The sequence below is a fragment of the Prionailurus bengalensis genome, chromosome C1, assembly GCF_016509475.1.
Source record: "Prionailurus bengalensis isolate Pbe53 chromosome C1, Fcat_Pben_1.1_paternal_pri, whole genome shotgun sequence".
Classification (NCBI taxonomy): Eukaryota; Metazoa; Chordata; class Mammalia; order Carnivora; family Felidae; genus Prionailurus; species Prionailurus bengalensis.
In genome coordinates this window covers 11,690,581-11,701,049 of record NC_057345.1, presented here as the reverse complement: position 1 = coordinate 11,701,049, position 10,469 = coordinate 11,690,581, and positions in this window count along the sequence as shown.

Here is a 10,469-nt window from a genome sequence, read left to right as displayed (position 1 = left end):
CCTGCCCCGGGCCGAATGGAGGGAGGCCACATCCTCTTGTCACAGGAGAAGCAGGATGTGGAGCTGAACGAAGACACAGAGACTCTCTTCCTCAACGGCCTCTGCCAGAGTGTCCTCTGTACAGGCCCCGGGGCCCTTCCTGTGGCGCCTCGGGCACCATCTTGTTTGACTTGGACGGGGTCCCTGACAGAGAGGACGGATAGGGTGTGAGGGCGCTGAGCCCTGAGCCCCAAGCTTTGAGGAAAGGTTCCAACGAATACTGTCCTCTGCATAGCCAGGATTCTAGTGACGGGGGACAGATGGGACCCCAGCCCCTCACCTGTTCCCCGGGTCACCGCAACATCAAGCCCGGGAGGTGAAGGCTGATTGACCCAAGGGAGCCAGGAGTTGAGGGGAGACTAGATTTCTGTCCTGACCACTGAAAAGTTTATAACACAGAGTTGGGTGAGTGATCCTAGCTGGGGAGGGGTTCCCCCCCATTATTTAATCCACTGAGCCCACCCCACCGCACCCTATTATCCAGATGTAGAAATTGAGGCTCAGGTCACGTGACTAATGAGAAGCGGAGGCAAGGCCTGAACCCAGGTCTTCTGACTCCTGGCTCAGCGCTCACTTCCTCCTCTGCTCCTCCCACACGCATGCCTGATGCCCATTTCTGGTGGTTGTGGTGGTGGAAGGGGGTTTTAAGGCCCACACCTGGGCTGTGGTGGATGGGGCTGACAGGTGCTGCAGGAGTTCACCGTTCCCCAGGCCCGAGAGCCTGAACCTCAGCCTCCTGGGGACAGAGGGAGCTTACAGGCTCCTCTCCCTTTGGGGTCACGCCTCATCAGAGGCTGTCATTTTCCTGGCCCGTGGCTCCAGAGGCATCAACAAAATGGGCTGAGCAAACACATCTTGCTCAGTTGTTCTAAGACTCTGCGGATGCTTTCCAGCCAGAGACCGCCAGAACCACGCCCCCAACAACGCTGGGCTTCCTGCTCTCCGGGAGGAGGGAGAACACACCCCTCAGAAGGGGCCGGTGAGAGGGAGCTGGTGGGGTCTAAGAAAGGGTCTGGGCTGGAGATGGGTGCTCCTGGGGAGGATTCCAGGGGGGTGGATCCTCGCTCTGGATTGGCCACTCGCAGGGAGCAGGGGTAATGCTGTGACTGGGTATCTTGATCATTTAAAATTTTTTTTTTCAACGTTTATTTATTTTTGGGACAGAGAGAGCATGAACGGGGGAGGGGCAGAGAGAGGGAGACACAGAATCGGAAACAGGCTCCAGGCTCTGAGCCATCAGCCCAGAGCCTGACGTGGGGCTCGAACTCACGGACCGCGAGATCGTGACCTGGCTGAAGTCGGACGCTTAACCGACTGGCCACCCGGGCGCCCCTATCTTGATCATTTTAATCTAGAAGGGAAGAGGAATGAATTGAAGCGAAAGCTGTGTTTGGCAAAGAGGCAGCTGTCATTCATTTAGCCAGATAGAGGGACATCTGGTCATTTTCGTGGTTTGGGCCATGGTTACTTTTGTCTGTGTTCAGACATGATTACAGAGTGGTCTTGCCTTTGTTTTTTTTTTAAAGTTTATTTATTTATTTTGAGAGAGAAAGAGAGAGAGAGAGGGAATCCCAAGCAGGCTCTGAGAGCTCAGCACAGAGCCTGACGCAGGGCTCAAACTCACAAACGGTGAGATCGGTGAGATGGTGACCTGAGCTGAAACCAAGAATCAGAAGCTTAACCAACTGAGCCACCCAGGCTCCCGGAGGTTTTGCTTTTGTCTTGATCCATCAAGGTCGTTGAGCAGCCTCGTCTGATGTTGGCGATCCGTGAAACTGCCACTTGTTCCCAGGAGCACAGCCTAGCCTGACAGGGAGGGCTCGGCTGTCAGGGGCTGCTTTTCTTTCTCCACATGAGGGGGAAACAGCATGGAGCCCTGGAGAGCTAGCCGCGTCACATGGGGTGCCTGTGAGGAGCCAATGTCAGCCACGCCTTGTCGATCTGTCCCAAAGCTACAGAGGAAGCCAAGAGGCTCCAGAGTCAGACCCGGGTTCAAATCCTACCTTCTTTCAGGCTCTTGGACAAGTCACTTCCCCTCTTGCCACTTCATCTACTAGACAAATATTGAGCAAATACCTGTTGCATGCCGGGAACTGGGGACCTGGGCAAGTGCACTTAATTCTCTGGGATTCAGTTTACCCCTCCAGAAAATGGGAATCGTACTGGTTCCTGATAAATGAGTGCCTATCTCCCAGGGCTACTGTTGGGTTCGATGAAAAACTGCGTGGAGTCTAACGTACAGTTTGGCACAAGCCAGCTGCACTTCCCGGGGTCCCTGCCTCCCTGGCCACCCCTACCTGGGGGGCCTCCACTAGTGGGGAAGCAGGAGGGGCCCATTCCGTGTACAGCCTGCTTTGGAGAGCGAGTCCCCTGCCCACCCTGCCCAAGACTCCAGCTGGTCCCCAAGCAGGTGTACGGGGGGTGCCCTCCCAACAGGGGTGCTCTGTAGTTGCCCGGCCTTTTCCAGAGCAGCGATGCCAATGTGGCTCCTGGGGCCTGGGGAGGCAGCGAGGGTGCCAAGGCTGTGGGGGTGGAAGAAGGCATGCTCCGTCCTGCCTTCTCCAGGCGTGAAGGAGGGGGTGGCGGCAGGAGGGTGTGAGAGGCCAGCACAGAAGGAAGTTTGTGTGCCCATTGGTGGTGTCGGGGGAGGGCCCATTACATGGGCCTGAGTGGTATGGCGGGTGGGGGCTCTCGGCCCAGGGCTGTGCGTGGAGGTGCATGTATGTGCGTGAGCAGGATCTGACAGCAGGATGGGGCGCACATTCACGTGTGCGTGGGTGATGCCCCCACCTTGGCGCCTAAGGTCTTGAAAACAACCCGAGTTTAGGATTCAGACTAGCCTGGGTTAATCCCCAGTTTGGGGGACTTTCTGGCTGTGTGAACTTGACCAGGTCACTTACCTGCTCCGAGTTCCATTCATCTGCTCCACAAGTACACCTTGAGCTCTTGTGTGCCGGGGATTGGGCAGACAGGGGCACATAAAGTAGAGCCCAAGCTCTCATGCAACCAGCCTTACTTTCCCCATCTTTAACTTTTTTTTTTTTAAGTTTTATTTGTTTAAGTAATCTCTATACCCAAAGTGGGGCTTGAACTTAGATCCCTGAGATCGGGAACAGAGCCAACAGGTGCCCTTTACTTTTCCCATCTTTTTCGTAAGTGTATTTATTTATTTTGAGAGAGAGAATGAGTAGGGGAAGGGCCGAGAGAGAAAAGGACTGAGAGAATCCCAAGCAGGCTCTGTGCTGTCAGCACAGATCCCAACGTGGGGCTCAAACCCACGAACCTTGGGATCATGACCCTAGCGGAGATCAGGAGTCGGACGCTTAACTGACTGAGCCACCCGGGGGCCCCTACTTTTCCCATCTTTAAAGTGGAGGCAGCAATATCCACCTCCCAGACAATATCTCTGAACTTCAGGGCCTAGGGTCCCCATGCTCGGTGGAGATTTGTTTTCTTCCGGCTTCTGGAAGCCTTGGAGCTGCACCCTTCTCCTAAAGGACACAGCTCTCAGCTGGTGGGAACAGGAGCCAAGGGGGCCCTCCTTCAGGGCATGATCCAGCTCCCAGACTGCCCTTGCTCTGCTCTGCTGGCGTGGGCCCTGGGAATGAGTGGCAAAGGCATCTGGGATGGGTTGGATGAGGTGGGGGCCTCGGCATTCCAAGAACCCTGGCGCCTTCCCAGCACCAGGAAAGAGAAGTTGGTGGTGGGGGGGGGGGGCAGCCTGGAGGACAAAGATCCTCTGTGGGCCCCCTTCAATCAACCCCACACACCCACCCGGTATGGGCACAGGTGTGGGATGGAAACTCCTCCAACAAGTTAGGACACCCTCTTTCCCCTGGGCGGGGCTCAAGGGGAGGGGGCTGGGGAAAGGGCAGAGGAGATGCCTGCCAACTCCCCACTGGCTGCTGTTTGCACCCAAGCGATGAGCTGGCTCTTGGCTTCACTGCCTTCTCACCTGGCCAGGTGTGCCAGGAGAAGACGCCTGGCTCCTGCCTGGCTCCGGTCGGCATTCAATGCTCTGGTCCTGCTGGATTTGGGCACAAGAAAGGAAGCTGGGGGAGAATGATCCTGGACCCTTGCTTAGAACCAGATGTCTGATTGCCCTCTCTGCCTGATTTCTCTCTTGGGTCCGCAGCAACTCCTCTGAGTTGTAGCTCCTCTCGAGGGGGAGGCTGGTAGAGCTTCGGGCGCCCCTAGGCCAGAAAAGATGATGCCTGGAGAAGGGCTTCGTGGCTTCTCTTCCACATCAGTGGGCTGCCGTGCGTCTCAGTAAGAATGCCTGCCATTTGTCAGCCCAGAAGGCAGTGGGGGAAGAAAGAGGCTGTTGCTAAGGTAGAAAGGATTCGGGTTACAGCCAAGAGAGCCTCTGCAGCCCCAAGGAGGGATAGCAGAGTCAGAAAGGAATGCTTATGAGGCTGCTGGCCTGATGTGTCTCAGGGCCTGCCTTTGGCAGGTGAGGGGAGACAGGCCAGGGGAGATGGAGAAGAGGTCTGGGGCGGGGATGGGAGGGCTGGGTCCTCACTCCTTCATACCACGGGAAGGGCATGAGGATCCTACCCCCAGCCTACGGCCCCCATGCATCCCCCCCACACCCCCAGCCATCTCCATGCAGAGAAGCCAGGCTTGGGAGCTGTATAGTGAGAATTGCAGGGTGATCATGGGCAAATCCCCGTCACCCCTCTGAGCCTCAGTGTTCCTCTTCTGCATGATGGGTAGATTGTATCTGCCTCTCAGGGCCCAGGTGAGACCACAGCCTGTTACACCAGCAGCCAGATGTGTGAGGTGCTTTGTACATGCCACACCTCCCTGCACATGGTTTAATTTTTCCTTCCCATCAGCCCTCTGAGGCAAGTACCAGTATAGTCCCATTTTACAGATGAGAGTCCAAGGAGACTGGTGATAAGTTGGGATGGATCTGCCATGGGCAGGGACCCCCTCTCTCAGAGAGCGGAGTGAGGCAGTCACGGACTGTGGCCAAGTTTAAGGTCACGGCTCACCCCAGACACAGGGGACTTCTCTTCCAGGCAGGGTCTTCTCTTCCAGTTCCCTTCCCTTAAGCAATGGGTCAGGGCTGCGGAAGCAGCTCTAATGACACTGATCGGCATCCAGGACCCAGGTCTCCCCCCTCTGGCTTGAGGTTCCGCCCACCACCTGCCACCCGCAGCTCCCAGGGTCACCCTGTGACACCTGCTTCCTTGCCAGCTCCAAGCTCGCTTTGTTTTATGTTCAAAGAAGATGCAAGGAGTTTAACACACCGTGGATATGTGTGTAGCTCGTCAGGCTGGAAGGAGGAGCTGGGAATGACCCCAGGCCGCCCGCTTGTGCCTGTATTCCTAATTTCATCTACTTGACCTGCATTAAACCTGGCTCCCCACTCCTTTTCCAGGCCCCTGCTGCTGCCCAAGCTGGGGCCTCCTCTCTGTCCTCCTGGCCTCCAGTCTGGTCCCTCCCAGCAGCCTTAGCTGATCACTCCCCTCCCCTGTGCTGAATCCTTCAGCGGCCCCACTCTGCTTCCTGACAAATCCTGACTGCTGGGTCTGGCGCTCAGTGCTCTCCCCGTGGTGACCGGCCACGCCAGGGGCCACCTGGGCCCGTGGGGCCTTCTCCTCACCACTGGCTTCCGGGTCCTGAGTCAGCCAGCCCTGAGCCTCTTCTAGCAGCGAGGGAGACAATGGTTCCATGAGTCCCCAGGGGGAACTGAGGCCCAGAGAAGGACTCCGCCTTTTCCAAGTCCTACAGCCAGGCTTTCCGGCAGAGGGGAGCTCCTCTCTCCTGGACCTTTGCTTCCGTGGGCACGGGCCCCTTGGGAGTCAGCTGCCCATGGCCAGGGCTGAGCCCTCCTCCCCTCCTGCATGGCCACCCAGTTTCCCGTAAGCTGGGTGCAAATCAGCCTGTGCAAATCACCCCCATGTGCTCTGTGTACCCCTTGGACCTGCTGCCCACATGCCTTCTCCCCGCCTGGGCAGCCTCTGGTCAGCATCCCGCTGCCTCCCTGCTGGTGGGTTTGGGGCACAGGCCTCGTCCCAGGACAGCCTCCCTCCCCAGGCAGGGCGGTCTCCATCCTAGTGCCCCCCCCCCCCGCCGGCCCTGCCCAGGCGGCCCCCAGCAGGTTGTTTTCTTGGTGCTGGGCCTGGCTCAGCCCCTGGGGCCTGCCAGTCACGTAGCCAAACTTGTTCCTCCTCTCCCGCTGCCCAGGCTGCTGAGCACAGCGGTTTCCTGCTGGGGAGAGCACAATGGAACCCGCCCCTGAGGGACCCACCCTGGGGAGGCGCCAGCCCAGCTGGCTCTGAGTGCTGTGTGACCCGGGACAGAACCCACACCCTCTCTGAGTCGTGGTGTCCCTGGTGAGAAGTGAGGGGGTGAGACAAGGTCACGAGAGGCCATCATCTCCAATGCTGATAACAGCGAACTTTCCTTGGGCACTAAGTACAAGCCAGGTGCAGCACCCCCGCATCCTCGCGGCCACCTGTAAGCCTGGCCGGGTCAGGGCCGGGTTAATTCACTTGGCCACAGTGGAATGTCCCTTTTCTCTCCAACCTCCCAGAGTTGCTTCCCCTCTCCTGCTCAGAGATCTGCTCTCCCCATCTCTAACCCCCCCACCCCGCGCCAACCCCCTCAACCCCTGTGTCTTCTTCCTCTTCCTCCTCCTCAGCAGGCACCCACGGAGAAAGGAGAGGAAGTGTTAGAAGGTCGAAAGCGTCACCTGCACCAAGTGCTCCAGGCCTGCTGCCCTGGCTGACAGTGGGGGGAGGCTTAGGGAGATATGGGGAGGGGGCTGACAATGGGAGGAGGAGAAGAGACAGTGGGGAGAGGGCTGAGGGCTGGAAATGGCCTGCAGGCTGGCCTGGGAAGGAGCTAGCCAGTTGGGGACCAAGAATTACCCAACAAGCCGCCCACCAGAGGGTTTCGGAGGCTGGGAGCCTGAGGTCCTACAGAGTTTTGCTCCCGCCTCCCCACCTGTCTCCACCTCTGGCACAGTACCACCACCAGCCTCGATAATCTCTTCTTCATCTCCAAGTTTGGACCGGGCTCTCCATTCCAGGGCCTGACTCTGAACGAGATCCTCTGAGTGGTGGGCAAAGGGGAAGTGGCCACAGTCCCATGATGGCACTTCCTCAGGACACACAGATGAGCAGCCCTAGCCTCCCTGCCTGACTCCGTCATGGGTTAGGGTACCGTATGGGTTTCCATGCGAGAATCAGGGAGACAGCAGGGCCTGGGTGCCTGCAGCAAGACACTGTGGTTCCCCTAGAGGGAACAAGTGGCTAGTGTCACTGACGCCCTGTCTCCCAGTCCCCCCCCCCCCCCAGCCCCGACTTCAGTGTCCGAGGCCTGGCAAACACTCTTGATGACTGACCCCCTCCCCCAGACCTCCAGGATTAGAAGGTGTGACTTTGCTCCTGTGCAGCCATGACCTTCATCCTGCCTGAGTCCCCAGGCCACGGAGGCATCACAGTGACTCTACTCTGAAGCTCAGGGTCCCCAAAGGAACCAGCCCTAGACAAAGTCCCAGCTGACACATATCCCGCCCCCCCCCCCTTTGGCCCATGGGGTGTGGAATCCTAGCCTTGCCTCTCTGAGCCTGTTTCCTCATCAGCACAATGGTCCTCGAATAATCCCCACTTCCTAGGCTGGTCGAGGACCAAAAGCAACAGTGTGCATAAGGACCGTCACCCAGTGAGACGGAAATCCAAAAATTTTTATTATTTTTTTTAATGTTTATTTCTTTTTGAGAGAAAGAGAGAGAGAGAATGAGCAGGGGAGGGGGAGAGAGAGAGGGAGACACAGAATCTGAAGCAGGCTCCAGGCTCTGAGCTGTCCGCCCAGAGCCAAACACACGGGGCTCAAATTCACGAACTGTGAGCCCATGACCTGAGCCAAAGTCGAATGCTTAACTCACTGGGCCACCCAGGCGCCCCAAGAATTTTTATTTTTAACTGTGTGTGTCTTTGCCCCACCTTCTCTCCCACACCTCTTTTTTTTGTTTGTTTGTTTTTAAAGATTTTATTTTTAAGTCTCTACACTCCAGATGGGGCTTGAACTCACAACCCCGAGATCAAGAGTCACGTGCTCCACCGACTGAGCCCGTCGCTATTTTTCCTCTCCCGCACTTCTGACTCCCTTATTTCCTTCTTGCCACCTTCGAGGCCCCCAAGCCTGCTGGAAGTGTCCCCCATTGTCACAAAGAGCCCAGAAGCCCACCTCCTCCCCAGCCCACCCCGGACTCCTCCCCAGACAGGCTTTGGCCCTCCTGGCAGGTCTCAAAGCCCGACCGCTGGGCCTCCTCAGACGCCCCCAACCCCAGCTCCTCAGCCGACTAGGGAGTCAGGGCCTGAGGGGGCGGGGGGGGGGGGGTGTGGCAGCTCCAGGATCTACATGTTTAACCAGCTTCCCAGTGGATTCTGATGCCCTCTATCCTGCCTGCTGGAGCAGGAACATCCGACACCTTGTGGAGTCCTGGGAGCCCCTCTGTCAGCAACATCGTGACCTGGTTGCTGCCCCCACCCACTGGGGGAAAAAAAAAAAAAAAAACCTTTCCCAAAGTGTGATTTCTTCCCCACCCGCTTCTAGGACTGGGAAAGCAGGAGCGGGCAGGGCCGGGCTGGGCAGGGCTGGGCAAGGGAGACCAGCAGCGTTGTGCTCGTTTTTTAGGGGATTTCCTCTCTGGCTGGTTCCCAAGCAGAATGCCTGTGTGACTATGGGGACAGAGCCTGATGCAGCCCCTCGTGGGGCACAATAAGAGATGATGGGGGTGGGGGCTGCATTTAGGCTCCTCCCAGAGCCAGGCCAGGGCTTGAAAAATCTTTAAAGCCCCCTGAGCAGGGGTCTGAGACTCATCAGGGCCCAGGGGTGTGCTCAAGGGCACACAGCTGAGGAGGGGGCCAGAGAGGTGACTCAGCAAGGGAGTTTAATTTGGGGCTGCACAGGGGCTTGGCTGCTCTTTCCTCCTCCAAACTCCCTCCCTTGCTTCACTGTACCCTCCCCCAACTCTGCACCCCTCCCCCCAATCTCTCAGGCTGTGTGGCCTCTCCTTCTTCCCCAGGCGGCCCCATCCTCAGCCCTGTCCTCATCACCCTCCCCCAAAGTGGACACAAGCCCCTCATGGCTTCAGCTGCCAAGATCCAAAGCATCAACCTGAGGTCACAACAGCAACATTTAAGGAACTTGGGTGGGTCAGACCCTGTCTTAGAGGTGTTCCGGAGGTATCAGCCAGCTGGTTGAACCTCACCACAGCGCAGTGAGTAGATGCTGTTACACAAGGAACACGAGGCCCAGAGAGGTGAAATAATTTTCTGTAGGGGGCAGAGCCAGGGTTCAAACCCAGGCATCTCCCATACTTCCCTTCCCCTTGTCACCCCTCTGACTTCCAGCCCAGACCTCCCACCCTGGCTTCAGGCTGGACCACCCCTCCCAGTTTCTCTTGAGCCCCCAGCAAGGGGGTCACCAAGCCTGTCTGGCTCCTACCATAGCTCCCATCTCCGTGTCAAGAATTGTTTGTTCCATGTCTCCCGCTAAACCTAGACTGGGAGCATCTCAGGTCCCCTTCATTCACGGCCATGTCCCCACACTTAGCTCGGCAAGCTTGGCACACAGTAGGGCCTGAGTCCCTGTTCTAGAAGGAACAAAGGCTTTCCAGCTCAGAATCTGGCCAGAGCCTCCCCCACAGTGCCCTCTGCTGGTCAGACCAAACACTGCCCCGGGGCCTTCCAAACATCAGCGCACAACTGATCCCCATCACCCTAATAACCCCCTGGGTTTAAAAAGCTCCTTTCTTCCTCTGAGCTCAAAGCACTTTCCCATCTGTGATCTCCCTGGCTTGGGACCAGCTGCAGCATTTCTCTCCCCACTTTACAGAAGCAAACCGAGGCCTGGAGAGGGCGAGCCCCGGCGTGCTGCTGGCAGATCCAGAAAAGAGCTTGTAAGTTTGTTTCTCCAGCCCTCTCGGTTACAGGTGAACAGACTGAGGCCCAGAGGGGAACGGACTTGCTCACATGAGTCCTGGGAAAGAACCTGGTGTCCTAAATACCATCTGGGGCTCTCCCGCCACATCGAGATCTCTGCAGCTCAGCAAGGGGTGGCCACGTCATTAAACATGAGGAGTCTCTGTTGTCCCATTTGTAAAAGGAACAGAACTTCCTGCTCTGTTCTGCCCGCCCCCCCCCACCACCGGGGGAGATGGAGAACATAGAAGCTGTGAGGCGTGAGGCCAGGCGAGGCTGGGTAATGGGAGAATGAGGGCCGTGACCCAAGCCGCAGACATCAGCAGGACCCTCACCCCTGTCTGGCATAAACACAACCCGGGAGGCCACTCCTCTCCAAAACTTGACCTTCCAGTGGGCTGGCACGTTGTGTATGCTGCCCATGCACGTCCTTCCCTGGATGACCTGGTCGGGGTATCAGAGGCGGAAGGCAAAAAGCAGTGGTGGCCA